Source organism: Scardinius erythrophthalmus (genome assembly GCF_964197995.2).
Source record: "Scardinius erythrophthalmus genome assembly, chromosome: 5".
Taxonomy (NCBI): Eukaryota; Metazoa; Chordata; class Actinopteri; order Cypriniformes; family Leuciscidae; genus Scardinius; species Scardinius erythrophthalmus.
Window position 1 is genome coordinate 19,322,470 of NC_138225.1, and position 15,661 is coordinate 19,338,130.

Genomic DNA, 15,661 nt, shown 5'->3' on the forward strand with positions numbered 1-15,661 from the left:
GCACAGTTGGGGGCCCTCTGTTGGCTAATACTGGTACCTGAGTTATTGTATTATTTACACGGATATAAATCATGAGAATGCAGATGGATAGAGTCGAGCAGGAGTGTGTCTGCTTAACACAGCACTGTAGCTGCTCTAAGTGAAGTACGGCAAGCAAAATGGGCCGAAATGAATCTCAAGGTGAAGAAGAATGTGAACTGGTACTATAAGATAAATGGCTGCTTATGTCCAGGAGAGGGAAGTCTAACACCATTTCCACATGAGGGACACTGCCATAAGTGTGTTGCGGGCGTTTCAAGCTTGCAAACGTCAAATTTGAAATAGTCTACGTAAAGAATATCATAAGTGTTAAGCCGTGAAATTACTGTGAATGCGGACAGGAGAGAATATGATGTGTGAAAGTAAAGTGCATGTGAAATTTTGTCTGTCGCTGATTAGAGCCCATCAAAGTGGCCTGTCGGAGGTCTCCTCCACCGCAGTCTCCCTGTGTCCCCCCTTTTCTCTCCTCTCCACTTTACATCTCCCCGATTCCTTTGCCTTCTGTCATTCTCGTTCCTCCTTCTCTCTTTTTCTTCCTCGTCTCCCTCTGTTGTGGCCGTGGTGCTAGCCAGGCGGTATCGAATGTAAGCCAAGCACATCATATTTTCATGTGTTCATGCCTCTTTTTATTCTCTGCCCTCCCTTTCTCTATATTCTCCATTTCTCTCTCTCTCTCTCTCTCTCTCTCTCTCTCTCTCTCTCTCTCTCTCTCTCTCTCTCTCTCTCTCTCTCTCTCTCTCTCTCTCTCTCTCTCTCTCTCTCTCTCTCTCTCTCTCTCCCTGTGCTTGCTCCCTCCCTCCCTCTCCCTCTCTCTCTATTCTTTCTCTAGTTCCCTCCCTCCTGCTCCAATCTTCAGTTTAGCTAGAGAAAGAGAGGGAGTGAGAGTGGGAAAGAAAGAAAAAGAAAGAAAGAGAGAGTGGAATAATGGTGAGCGACGAGGGGAATTTCGCCGCTCAGAAACATTTTCTTCCTCCGAAACAGAGAAAACATCACAGGTAAGGACATTTTTGGAGATGAAAATCTCCTCTTTTTCTCTGTCTACCAATCTCTCTCTCTCTGTTCCTTTTATTTCCTTCCCTCTCTTCTTTCTCTCAGGGGGTAGAGGGCCTCTTGCGCTAACTAGTGTCAGCTGTTGCAGGAAATGAAGGGATCACTTCTATCCCAGTCTTTCTCTCCTGCTCTCCCTCTGAGCCTCGATTTTTCATTAGACTCGTATCCCGCTAAACACGCTCAGAGTGGGAGCGGCCCGCTCAGATAGAAAGATGAATGGGACTCAGATGAAGAGGGTGAGGAAGAGTCGTTTCGCCGCTGTTTATTTTCACTGCTTTTTGACTCGTAGATCAGACGCTCTGCCTGTTTTTTTTGCCACCTTGGGATATGGTACCCGTCGCACATGTGACATGGGGTGAGAGACTGTGCATGCGTGTGTGCGTACGCCCCCACCCCCTATGCTGATCTCTCATCTTATAGCCCTCTAGGTAGAAGTCTGGTGTGTGTTGCCGGTGTCGTGGCCCTACCTCTCTCTCTCTCTCTCTCTCTCTCTCTCTCTCTCTCTCTCTCTCTCTCTCTCTCTCTCTCTCTCTCTCTCTCTCTCTCATCCCCATTCAGTTTTCTGTCCTATAGGCTGATTAATCCGGATACCTTTTCTCCCCAGATTCTTTGTTTCCTTTGTTCACGTTTTCCTTTTTCAGCAGCGCTCTGCTGCCGTTTGAAATTCCCACCTTTTTTCCCTCTCTCTCACGTTCCTCCTATCTCTCTCTCTCTCTCTCTCTCTCTCTCTCTCTCTCTCTTTCCTCTGCGTCTCTCGGCTCCAGACGGCGGGCAGACATCAGCCTGTCAGTGCCCTCTCGTGTCTTTTTACGTGCTCTCTTCTTTTTATTTTGTATACGTGGTGTGTTGCGTTGCATCATGGAATGAGCAGCATAAAAAAAAACGTTTTTTTCTCTTTCTGTCTCTCCTTCTCTGTCCTCGCAGTCTCGCAGGCGTTCGGAGGACCGCAGCACCCGAGGCACGGTCAGTCGCTGCCGCCAGCTCGGTGAGTTCACTCCCCTTCTCTCAGTGCATGTGTGTGATTTATACAAGAGCTGACGTGACCCAATAGTATCTGTATATGAAGTAGCAATGACAGTGTTGCGCTGTTCTCGTAGGTTCGAGAACTTTGGATTTTCGAGAACTTGGTCTTTTTCAGCCTTTTTATAATTGACTCCGGCTGTTTTATACTCTAAAACCTCATTGCAGATGAGTGAATGTCTTTTCCGCAGTAATTCATATCGGTGTACAGAAAGGCAGGTACTCGATTCGTGTTATGTGTGCGTGGCCGGCGTGAGGGGTCTGTGTGTGGCACCACTTCTACACGCATGTCCTAGTCCTCCGTGCGCATGTGTGTTTGCGCGTGAGACTCGATGTCTTTGTTTGCAGTCCATGCTGATGGGCGTGTGTGTGTAACTATGTTGTGTTGCTTTTAAGTTGCCGATTGCAGTAAATGTCGAAGGGATGGCGAATTAGAGACAGCGGAGGAGAGAAGGACGAGACAACAGCAGAGACACAATGGCGATCGCTCGATTCTCCGCGCCGCACCGTGCCCCTCTCCTTCCCTGAGACCCTAACTTGTGACGTTCTGCTTCGATGTCCACGGGTTGGGTTCTCGGGAGCTGTGAGAGGCACTCAGTCATCCGCCCATCCAAGAAGGACCAGAGCAGAGGACAGCGAGAGAGATTGTCCGAGCAGATTGAGTAGGGAAGGAAGGACGGTCAGAAAGAGGGACACGAGGGGACGAGATAGGGTTGAGTGAGGTGAAGGTGGCGCAGTGTAGGCCTGTGGATTGTGGTTCAAGAGTTTAAAGGATAGAAGGTGAAGTCAGAGAGAGTGAGAGATCTGTGTTTTTAGGTTGGGGTGACGTTGGGCCATTGAGGGTTTGGCCCAAACAAAGCGTATGTTTAGACTGTGAGTCAGGACACTGAAATGGCTGTGTGTGTGCATGTCTCTGCCACAGCCTTGTCTGTTACGCCCTCGTTCCGCACCCATATTTGTGTGTGTCAGTACTTTTTATTTTTTTAATCCAAATTCTTCTTTCCATACAGGAAGTCCTCATAGATGGACATGTCCAGTGACTTCGGTTCATGTATGCATGTGTGTGGGTTTTATCCACCAATTTGAGAGCAGCACAAAGTACTGTTGAGAGCGTGACATCGATAGCTCGGTACACTTGTGTTTGACCTCATACAAACCTTCATCGATATTAAAAATAAACGCACATGTTTTCTTGTTATTTTCGACTTCAGGCTATATTTTTTCTGCGACATGTTGACCGTCATATTCTGATATTCGTCATATTCAGATTTGGATATAGCCTACCTTTACAGCAACATATGTTGGATTATTTTGATGCTCAGAGGATGTTAATGGCATAAAATAGAGAGATACCTTTAGTGTGTCTGCAGCAGAAGTGCATTGTATGTGTACACAGCATCATGTGTGTTCCTACAGACATCGTGAGTAAGACAACCAACCATATCTCTGGTAGGGCTCCAAATCAATGGTGCTTGATTTTCTCAGAGTCAAACAGAGGCTATACATTTTGAACGGAAGCAAGAGTACATCCTGGGCTTAAACAGTCCCGCAGACTAGATTTTTATCTGGAAGATTGACTGTGGTGTTTCAAATGGTGGGGATTATGATATCAGTTTATTTTTAATTCACCTTATATTTGTGCATGTTACCCTTGAAGTGAAGAAAAGCAAAAAAAATATATTTTCCTGTCTTTATGCTTTCTCTAACCCCGAAAGTATTTGTCAAACAGTGTAGTGCCGAGCGATGCAGAATGATGTGTTTATTTTCAAAAGATTGGTTGCCATATTAAGCTGCTAAAATGGTCATTTAAAGGGAGTTGCAATCAGCAAAATGAACAACCCATTTCTTGACATCATTAAGTGCCTCATTAAACTCAATTTGTATTATAACTGGAATACTTTGCTTGTATTGTTAAGTTGACACTATACATTTTATGGATGTCTGTGGATATTTATATCGGCTTTAGAGGGCATGACAGTTATGAAGTAGATGAATCTACTTTCATACTCACCTTTATTAAAACGCTTCTCTGCTGTTCTTGAAATACAGTTAAAGATTATAATTTTGATTCATTGACTACATTGATGGATACATCTGTAGTGTTGACCATATTTGAGTACATAGCAAATTTGAAAAAAACTCATGATGTTTTGAGTGTCATCATGAGTTTATTGTGTTTGAATATGTGTATGTGTGTATGTGATGTGTGGTTTGTTCTTAGATGAGCAGTGTTTCAGTGTCTTATTACACTGTAGAGCATATAGTCTATGTTAGTGCATCGGGTCACGAGAGGCAAGGAGAGAGAATATGGTGCATTGATATAGAAGATGTGTATTAGGTTTCTCAGATCTATCATTTAAAATGGTCTTTATAATGGAAATATTAATTTAAAAACCAGTTGTGATTATTTTGTTAAAAGGATATATTTTAAACTATTAGTTTAATGTGATACCAGTGATTTATTAAAGGCAATAAAAATGGATACACATTTGTTTTAGATGATTTGATGTTTACAATAGACTAATACTGTTCTTCCAATATAATAATGTATGAAGGCTGCTCCTATGTAGTGAGTTAATTTTCTATATAAACAAACTCTGTGTATACTGTATGTTCACGGAAACATTTTAATAACGCCTTGCCAGATTAATATTATTCCTGACAGGTCATATATTATTATACATATAAGTTATTGTTGCACTTTGATTTAATTTTTTAAAGCCGAAATCTTCAATGAACGCATCCGTAAATATAAGACTAATCATATAGTAAGCACTGTCTTTGTTAATTGAAATGTCAATTAAGAATAAAAATAGCTTATTTATTGGTCCGTGAAGCCAATAAATTTATGACAGCGTAGTGTTTTCTCATATCAGGGTTTGTTATAGTAACCGTTTTCCAGTTCAGGTGAGAATTTCATGAGGGATAGTTCATGTAAATGTTTCAACATTTACGAACATGTATGTTCGTCATAGTTTGTTGTGTGTATTGTGGTGTCTAGCTTCGGCGAGGGCATGCAGGAACCCCTCCTCTCCTCTGCAGTGCTGGATGAAGACTATTGTTCTGGTGCCCTCGTCTTCCTCTGGCACCACACCTCACCCACCATGCCAGCCCACCTCATCAAACAAGTATGTGTGTGTGTGAAACTGGTGCAAGGTCAGTGCGAAAATGCAGGACGGTTATGATGGAAGATATTTGCTTTAGTCACAGTGGTTTGGCATGGAAATTTCACCTCTTGTGTTTCTCAGCATCTCTCATTTGTATGGAGAGATGCAGTTGTGCAGTGGAAGAATGGTGCTGAAGTTACAGGCTTCTTAAAGTGTCACTCCACTGATAATATCCACACACACACACCATTCCTCCCACACACACACCCTGTTCCTCTCCCTCGCTGTCAGAATCATGGTAGTTGGTCTGCAGTGCCAGCACACGCCCCAGGAACGCCCAGATTTTACCGCAGTACCAAAGTACCCTGAGCAGTTTCACACACATAAATCCACTCACTCCACCCGCAATATGATTATGAGGCTAACTAATCAGCTCATATCAATGTATGGTATAATGTAATCGAAAGTTAAAATGTCTTAAAATGTTAGTTACACTGTCATCGACTGTCATCAGCATATTTTTTTTCTTGTATTTATACTTGTATTTAAATTGTGATTTCCAGGGCTGGAAAGTCATTGAATATAGGGAAATCTTAAAAGCTTACAAATCTTGATCTTTAATAGTGAAAATAAATTTGTCGGGTTTTGCCCTTGTCAAGGACATTTTTTGTTTGGCTTGAAATTTAGAAATTTAAAGATTCCTTAAAGAGTGAAATATCACTTCACATATTGAAGGTCGGGACATTTGTATACCAGAGAATTGAGTAATTCAAATTGAGATCCGCCAAGCAATTTCTATGAAAAGATTTCTATACAATCGCAAATGTTTTGAAAAGTCGTCTTCGTTTCATTTTTTTTTTTTTTTTTTTTTTACTTTAAAAGCGTTTTATGTCTGGCCATGTGTGCATGTCTGCGTATTTTGCAGTAAGAAGACACCGTTGTCCCTTTCTCACAGACGTTGTCCCACACGGCCATATGTTCAAAGCTGGCATAAAGCATCCTACATATTTTCTATAGTCTGTCCATCTGAGTTCGTCCACGCAAACAGAAAAACAAACACTTACTAATAATGGTGAATTACAGTTGTCAGCCATTAAACAAGCAGCAAAGACATGCAAGAAGAATACATTTGAACGTGGACTCATTAAGAACCGTGGAGAAAACCCAAGAAAGAGCTGGGAGAGAGAGAGAATAGCAACTCAACAGTTAAGGCTCTTTTGTCATTTAGAATGTGAAACAGCAGGAATGTGACTAAATAGCAGTTTTTCGTAGACATGCCTGACTGCAGCTCACCCCCTCAGTCCAGCTGATTTCTCTAAATCCAGCACAATGGATTAACAGAGCAGTCGGCCACAGTCACGGCTACTGAATTACTGGAAAACTGCATGTGGATGTATGCAGTCTGGAGGGAAAATGTATTTGAGTCTGTGTGCTGCATTTGAGGTGGATTAATCGCATGCAGTGTTTTTTTTTTTCGTTTTTTTTTTTTTTCATTTTTCTTGTTCGTTCATTCTCTTCAGTCAGTCAGTCATATTTATTTATAGAGCACATTTAAAAACAGCTGTTGGCCAAAGTGCTGTACAAAGTGTAAACAGGTATCCTAGAGTAAACCTAAAACACACAAATAAACAATACACTTCAATTTATACCGCTAGGCCCACTTATGACCATAAGCAACTGTAAATAAGTGGGTTTTAAGCAAAGATTTAAAATCAATGTATGTTGGTGCAGTCTTTATGTAAGATGGTTGATTATTGCAAAGCTGTGGAGCGGCCACTGAAAAGGCACAATCTCCTTTCAATTTTAAACGTGTCATTGGAACTGTCAGCTGTAGATTACTGGTTGACCTAAGTTTTCTAAAACCATTATGGTGGGATGAAAGGAGATCAGAGATGTATGGAGGAGCCAGTCCATGCAATCCCTTATAAGCAAACAATAGTGTTTTGAACTCAGTACGATATTTAACTGGAAGCCAATGGAGAGAGAACAATACTGGTGAAATATGTTCGCTTTTCCTTGTTCCTGTTAACAATCTTGCAGCAGCATTTTGAACTAGTTGAAGACGTGACAATAGGGACTGTGAGACAACCAAGTATAGTACATTACAGTAGTCTAATCTTGATGAAATAAAAGCATGTATCACAGACTCCATGTCTCTGGGTGATAAAAATGCCTTAACTTTCGCAATATTCTTTAACTGATAAAAGCAACTTCTGACCACACCACTGATCTGTTTGTCGAAAGTCAGAGCAGAGTCAAAAGTAACGCCCAGGTTTCGAACATGTGTGTGGAGATTGCCAGCTAAAGGTCCCAGTTTACTGGCAACAACCTCTGTGGAAGTAGAGGAGCCAAAAATTAAGACTTCCGTTTTGGAATCATTTAACTGAAGGAACTTGGCAGACATCCACTGTTTAACGTCTCTCAAACAATCAAACAAACACTGCAAACTAGAATCATCCTTTGGATGTAAAGGAACATAACACTGAGTATCATCTGCGTAACAGTGGTATGATACATTATGCTTGCTAAAAATAGTATACAACGGGAGCATGTATAAGGAAAATAATACAGGACCCAGGATTGAGCCCTGCGGAACCCCATACAAAACCGGTGCACGAGATAATAATTGCCCGTCTCTACTGAGAAGGTTCGATCCTTTAAATAAGGATCGAACCAGTTCAAAGCACAACCTCTGATCCCAATTTGCTGTAAACGATTCAAAAGAATGCCATGATCAAGAGTGTCGAATGCCACGCTAAGATCCAGCAGAATTAAAACAGCACATTTATTTCAATCAGAAATAAGTCATTTAATACTTTAAGCAGTGCAGACTCTGTGTGCTGTGCTGTGATCTGAAATCAGACTGATATTTATCCAAAATACAATTTTCCTGTAAGAAGGAAGAAAGCTGATTAAACACAACCTTCTCCAAAACTTTTGATAGAAATGGTAATTTAGAGATGGGACGATAGTTATTCAAAACTGTTGGATCAAGATTTGACTTTTTGAGCAGTGGTTGCACAATGGCATGTTTAAAATGAGATGGAACTATCCGACTAACTAAACTACTATTGATTATTGACAGTAAGTTAGGACTGATAGTATCTAGTATATCTGATAAAAAGCGAGGATAAACAACATCCAGTGAGCAAAAAGTGAACTTCATTTGTCGGAAAATTTGTAGCAGATGAATATGAGACACTGGAGAAAAGATAAATTTGTTAAAATCTGTGACGATATTGACTGAGGTAGGTCCAAAGAGGCTAAAAAACATGATCTTATAACATAAATTTTGTCGCAAAAAAACTTAAGGAAGTTTTCACAGGCCATATGGGAGGAGGGATCAGGATATAAATTATAAATCGGATTTAGCACATTATTTATGGTATTAAATAGTATTTTTGGGCTGTGTGCATTTTTAGTGATGATGTCTGAAAAATATTTTGCTTTTGCAAACTTAATAGCTTTTTGATATTGGATCATACGATCTCTAACACATTCATAAAATATTTGTAATTTGTCCCTCTTACACTTCCTTTCTGCTTTCCTCCATTTCCGTCTAATATCCCTAATTTCATCATTAAGCCAAGGATGTGCACGACTTCTAGTTTTCTTCAATTTAAACGGGGCAACGGCATCCAGTACGTTTAAACATAACATATTGAACATATTCACTAACTCAACTGGATTTGCTCCAAAACAGTTTGACTCAATTTTGTGAGTTTTTGGGTAACTAATATAAGAATCTAGGAATTTTTCAGATGTAAATGAGTTAAAAGAACGATCATACCGGGCTACCGGCACATAATGTGGTTCAGGGCTGGGAACATCTATATTAAAAGTAATAGTCTTATGATCAGACTAACTTATGATCATCGCTAACTGAAAAGCCGTAAGATGAGATCAAATCAAGTGCATGCCCTTGTTTATGAGTAGGCCCAAGTAGGCCAAGTAAAAGTTTGTAGAAATTCTTTAACCATAGGTTTGGACAACAAACATGTATATTAAAATCGCCCAATATCAAAATCCTATCTGCATTTGGCAGAACAGAGTAACAGACAACCTCCTTGACGATAGCACTGATCGTGGTTGTTCCGGGTAAACGAAGTCAGGACCGTGCTTAAAAGAGTACAAAATCCGGCCATGGTCGCAACTGGAAGCCAGACCCACAAGATCCGCATGACTCGGGCCTTCACGCAGCGAGGCACGGAGGTGTCTCCTCACCCGTACCAACACACCGCCACGTGTTCCACGTCTTCTATAGCGTTTCTTCCTCTGGTGGTATTCGCAGGCCGGTAAGCGACATATTTCAGATAGCAGGAAGGTCGAAAAAGGAGGATCAGGAATCTTGTACCCCCCCTGTAATTATCTTGTAATTCGGATCCGAAAAAGTTTCAACAGTCCTTCGTGTATTGAGGAGAAACGAGCGATCATAAGCAAGCGCTGTGGTAACTTTTTGTGCAGACAAACACACAAACAAGATGAATATACTCAATAAAGAGAACACAGACAACAGGCGACGGCTTGCCAAACACCACACTGGCGCCATCTTGGATACTGGATTCTCTGGATACTCTAGTTTTCAATCTCTGGCTCTTGCATGTGCCCTCTCTCTTTCCCTCCCTCTGTCTCTCTGTCCTCAGATGGCTTTCAGCCTACTTTCCTATAACAGAAAACAGAACAGAGTAGAGTCAGCATTCACAGTCAGAGGCACAAGCACCAGATAAATGCCCCCTTTAAGTGTGTGGGTACTGTATGTACATATGAGTGTGTCAAGTGCACCTTGAGTATGCTTTCTGTTTCTTTGTTTATCTTTCTGTCTTTTCCACAATGCACCGAGTAAAGCAATAACTGGGCCCAGATGGAATCTGCAGACGTTTTTCATATTTTCAGCACAGATTTTTTTTTGCGGAAAGTGCGCACAATTCTGTGTAATAAATTTGAACATACTAAACATAGCAAAAAGGTTATTCAATTTAGCCAAAGTAAGTAAACATGCAAAGGACAGTTAATGTGTGCAAGACCATTTCTATGTAAATCTGTGGAGATCTGCAAGTGGGTCTGGAAATCAGGATTCTGTGTAATAGAGTGTCTATGGAGCTATTTATAATGTATAAAACATTTTTTTTTTCCTTCTGAAAGATGTTTGATATTAATGTGTTTGATCGTTCTTCTTTGCTATGTATTTCTTTTTCCTACTTAATATATATTTGCGTCTAAATCATTCTTCCTGTCTCACTCCATTTCACAGCCACAAGCACTGAGAATATTCCTTCCTCTCTCTCTCTCTCTCTCTCTCTCTCTCTCTCTCTCTCTCTCTCTCTCTCTCTCTCTCTCTCTCTCTCTCTCTCTCTCTCTCTCTCTCTCTCTCTCTCTCTCTCTCTGTCTGCCTCTTTCTCTCTTTCTCCCTCTCTCTCTCCCCTCTTCCCAACCCTCACTCTGTCAACTAAAGCCCTTTCATAATGAATGGCAAGGTACGATAATAGCCTTTCGGTTGCTATAGTAACCAGACAGGAGCTCAGTTCGTGCTGTATTTTTTGTCCTTTATTTTTTTTCCAAGGGGGCAAATGACAGTGGAATGTGAGGCGAAACCCTCCCTCTCACTTTCCCTTTTTCTCTTTCTCATACAGTCACAGCAGATTCCCTCTGTTCTTTCGTATTTGCCTGTCCTCTTCTGCATCCTTAATATGACTAACAGGTTCATCCGAGAATAGAGTTCCATATTCTATTAGAAACGTAATATAAAATTATACTTTTATATAATTTTGCACATGCAAGAGCCAAAATAGCATGTATAATAATAAACATGCTATTTTGTATTTTTACATTAACAATGCAATTAATTCTATTTATATTACATATATTTGTTCTATTTATTAAAACCAAGTATGTTTCTCAGTAAGCATTTTAAGCATGTTTACATTTATTCCAAAATAGTAACTATAAAAACACAGTAACAAATTTTAGATTGCATATATTTAATTTGTTCAGCTGTTCTTTTTAATTGTCTTAATTATTGTTTAACAGTCACTTATTTTTGCATTATCAAAGCTTACTAAATACTGCAGGTGTCATGATGGTCACAGACATGCACCTTTAATTTCACCAAGCAGATTGCTCACTAAAAAACCTGACAGATTGTGTTTTTCACGTAATTTCAGGTGATTTTAATACATTAAGTGGTGATATTTAAGTGGGTGAGTTGTTTACTTTCTTTTTAATTAGTCTTCACAACAACACTATTATTTGTTCATTCAGACTGATTCGCCGACACGGAACTCACACAAAAATAAGAGAAGTACAGCCAATCAAAGCGTGATGGAATCATTGCCTCCTCTAACGTGACTTTTCCCCATTCATTCTCAATTACCCCCCACCAAACCCACGGCACGCTTCTGTTAAAACTCAATGGGCTCAGGTGAGGCTAGATGCTTCCCGCTGTAAATTTAATTGCTTGTGGTGTTGTTGGACACTGTCAGTTTGAAATGAGTGAAATTTGCGTTGCTTTATCTTTATCTTTGTACTGTTGATTATTTTCTCATCCAATTTTTTGAGGAGGCACTGCCTCCCTTGCCTCCTTGGAGGAACCACCCCTGATATATGTGTATGTGTGTTTATTTTGTACAATGTTATAAAATATTGTTTTTAGCTTCCTTGTAAAAATCATTTGAAACTTGATTATATGAATCGTTTCTGTGATGCTTTGCCTGATATATCAAACCTAATTGAGTTCTGCTAAACTGTTTTCTACTCATGACACAGGATACACAATGGAGGCATTTCTTTTTCATTTGCATTTTGAGTTACAGTAAAATAAAATGCAAAAGTGATTATTTTTGATGTGAATGCGGTGCCTGTTTTTTCCATTTGTCTGTACAGATCGCATGCTCAGAGGCAGCAGTGTATTGTGCCCATGGCCTTAGCACCTATAGTGGGGCGATAAGTGGTGGACACAGATTAATCATCAACACACAAGCAAACATGCGCGCACACACCCTCTCCGTGCAGCTGTTGAAGCTGGTGGTGTCACCATAGCGACAGCAGTGTGCTACTAAAGATCCCAGCCAACAGCTGCTCTCGGTAGAAACTGTATTGATTGAGTCTGCTCAACTCCCACTTCAAAATGTGTATGTCTGTTAGCGGCCAGCATCTGCGTATGACACCATATACAAAGATTTGGGTTGCAAACGTATTTTTGTACAATAATTGTGAGTCTTTGAAGTGTTTATATTATAGCATTATGAATCTGAAGTATGGAGGATGCATTCTGTGTGTATCCGAGCATGTGCAACAGATGGATCGGACAGCTCATCGTATTCCCTCTAAAGCATGTCAAATAGGTCCCCGATACTTGTCTTATTGTCCGTCCCCTTTCCTCTCTTTGGACGTCCCAGAGGACTGGTGCACTCTAAGACTTCCTGCGGCCCTTTAGAGGACCTCTCGCTTCCCTCCCCCTCAGCGATTCAATGTATCATCAGAGAAAGGATTAGTGTGGGCCAGCCCAGGAGACAGACTTGAGCACCTGACAAATTTAAGCTTATTAACAACAGAAAAAAGGGGGAAAACCTGCCCAGGAAGCACTGAGGGATGGAGGGTGAACTCTGGGGATTGCTGATCTGTCAGCATATGGCTTGATGTTAGGTGCTAGCAATGCTGACATCTTTACATTGAGAGAGTGTTGCTGTGTGCGAAATCACATACTGTTTAGTAGGAACTACATTTGGTTTGAAACTTACTTCGCAACTGTTAAAAATGTACGTTCTATAGACCTTATGCGCAAGAGAAATGAGGGTGCAGCCATCTTTAGGATATTGTCTTTGAACTTCAGCTTTTGCGGTCACTCTGTATATCTCTATGGCATTGCTGTCGAGGAGTAATTCGCTTTTGAAGTGGATTAACTTAATGTAAAGTTAACGAAAGTTATCATGAGGATTGTAATGTTTAAAGCAGATGTCTTAACAAATGTCAGTAGACCGGGAAGATTTTAATTCATAAATACGCAAGATCGCTGTAAAAATACTAGTGATGTAGTACTCGAGTCCAGTCTCGAGACCGATTTCTGCTTTCTCGGACTCGACTCGGACTTGTTCCTTCAAAGACTCAGTCTTGACTCGGACTCGACCCTTCAAAGACTCGGTCTTGACTCGGACTCGGCATAGGCGGTCTCGTCCCCATCACTAGTCCACTAGAATACATACCACTAGAAAATTTTAATTTGCTCTGCATGTCCTAACTATGATTAAAAAAGTCAGGGTGGGCTTAACATGTTGATGACAGAGCAGCACTGTTGAAGCAGTTTAGAAAAATAGGCAGAAGATGATGCATGTGGTAGGGATTTTTTTAATGATAGTAAAAGCATAGTCCATATTAAGACGTTAAGACATATTATGATTGACATTAAATCATGAATATGAAAACTGACATGTTTTTATGGTCTTGGTCTCGACTCCTAAAGACTCGGTCTCGACTCGGACTTGCTTTCTCAAAGACTCGGTCTTGACTCGGACTCGGCATAGGCGGTCTCGTCCCCATCACTGGAAAATACAGACCGGAAGACAAAAGACAACGAGCACAGCACTGAAAATGCGCGGGGCCACATAAGGTCTATATGGTATGAATTTGTGTAGTTGAAAGAAGTTCGGGCTCATTACACCCGCCATGTTGTCACAGTCATGTGACCTAAAGCGTCAGTGGCGTCGCTTCACCTCCAGTCAAAAATCCTCTTCTGTGGCCTCATGAGATATTGAAGTGTCCATCAAAAGCGCACTTCAGAATCTCGCCACTAGTAGTAAGTCATCCAGGTACTTTTCGCCTACTGTTTTATGAATGCTATGAATTTGGACAAACTACTCGGCTCACGTACTGTTTTTCGCCTGCTATATATATGGAAGTTGGCATATTCGGACACAGAGCGTATCTGTGCTCTTGCTCTGATGAGGTTCACCTGATGAATGATGGTGGGATATCTTGTTTTTTGTCTTCACACATTATTTCCCAACAGTGCTGAAGACGGTCATGACTCTATAAGGATGGGAACTGTATGAAATGTAATGATTCTGGTTCTGATTCTTGTTCTATTAATGATTCTTTTGAATATTTGGAAAACAGAAATGCAATTCTGCGACCAAATGTTGTGATCATTTCAATAATAAGTGTCAAACAACAAATAATAAAAGGTGTAGTCACATGACTTTTCCCTTTTTTTAAATACCACTGACAAAACTCACAGTGTGTTTCTTTAAGTACACATTGTTTTATGTGCATTAATTTAGAAACAGCTTTGACTGTTTGTGATGTAAAAAAAAAAAAAAGAACTCTCATAAGAGAAGAAAAGAGTCTTATGAGAGTGTTTCCTTTGAGAACCAGACTTCAGTGGTCAGGCTGTATGTTTCTGATTCTCTAAGAAGAATCAGATCATATGAGTCATTTAATTGAGAATCGGACCACTGATCAGACTATGTTTTTTATTCACTAAAAAGAACCGGATCATATGAATAATTTACTTGAAAATCAGACTTGGTCACACAGTTTCGTTCTGAATAGTGACGCAGGGAACACTTTCAGGGTGAGAAAAATGTCAACAGAATCGAATATCATGAAAATCACTTGGTTCTGTTATTTTATTTAAGTGGTTCTTGGTTCACAATCCCTAAACCTCTATCATTCCTTATCACATTTTTGCTTATCAAACCCAAACCAGATGTCACACTATAGGACTCTCACAAACTCCTCTGTTTATGCTTTGCACTCTGAGGATATGCATTTTTTCAGAGAATTAGACATGTCTGTGCAAAACATGGATGAATCTTTTCTTCCCTTCCTCTAAAGGAAGTATTTTTTGTCAAACCCATTATATATGTTTCCCATCAGACTCATGTGGTTAACTTGTGGTTTGTCTTGTCATTCAGCTTCCAGCTTTTTATTTTATAAGGTTTTATTTTAGAAGGTTCCCTTGGACAGGGTATTAATAGCACTAAAAACTTGCTCAAACTTAAAAGTTGAATGAATATTGCTACTTAACATTTTTAGATCTCGGAGCAAATTACTGTAGCTAAAACAGTAGAGCATGACACTACAATGCTACGGTCATGGATTTGATTCCCAGAGAATGCATGAACTGTAAAAGTGTCTGCCAAATGCATAAATGTAAGTTTTCTAAAGACATTGCCACCTTTCCTCTCAAAGTATGTGTTCTTAATGTTATTTCATGTTTTTGTCTTTGTGCCTCAATTAGATTTGTTACCTCATGAATGTAAGTATGTGGATGGACATGCATTTACTGCCAGTAAAATCCATGTAAATATTAATGAACTCCAGTGACTCCATTCCCCTATACAAAACTCTCTACACACCCTTATTATAGTCACTTTCTTTCAGTATCTCTGCTGAGAATGAGTGTATAGGGGAATGGATGGTCCTGAGTTTTGCCAGCCCTCATAATTCAA